This window comes from Penaeus monodon, chromosome 32 (genome assembly GCF_015228065.2).
Source record: "Penaeus monodon isolate SGIC_2016 chromosome 32, NSTDA_Pmon_1, whole genome shotgun sequence".
In the NCBI taxonomy this organism is placed as follows: Eukaryota; Metazoa; Arthropoda; class Malacostraca; order Decapoda; family Penaeidae; genus Penaeus; species Penaeus monodon.
In genome coordinates, this window is record NC_051417.1 from 10828996 (window position 1) to 10829395 (window position 400).

Below are 400 nucleotides of genomic sequence, written 5' to 3' on the forward strand. Positions count from 1 at the left end.
CCCTATATGTTGTCATGGCTAAGTGGAAATTATACTAACGATTTTGTTTCTAAATACATGCTATTTATATATTTTTTCTCAACTTTATTTCATACAAAATATACATACATATGTGAAACTCATATTTACAAATACAAGGGAATCCGTCGGGTGAACCGGGCGCTGCATCACACAGCGCGTTCGCCCCTTCACGTGCAGACGGAAATCATGCAGCCTCCGCTCCGCTTCCAGCATTATTTGACTAGACACTAAGAGAACGTTCGAGATGGCAGCGACGTGACAGCCGTTGGATGATGTTCGCCGAGCTGCTGGCCTTCCTGAGGGATAAGCCGGGGTGGGGGGTGGGGGGGTCCTTCTATTTACACTTCGTCTCTTTACGCTTCGTCTTTTGCATTCTCTT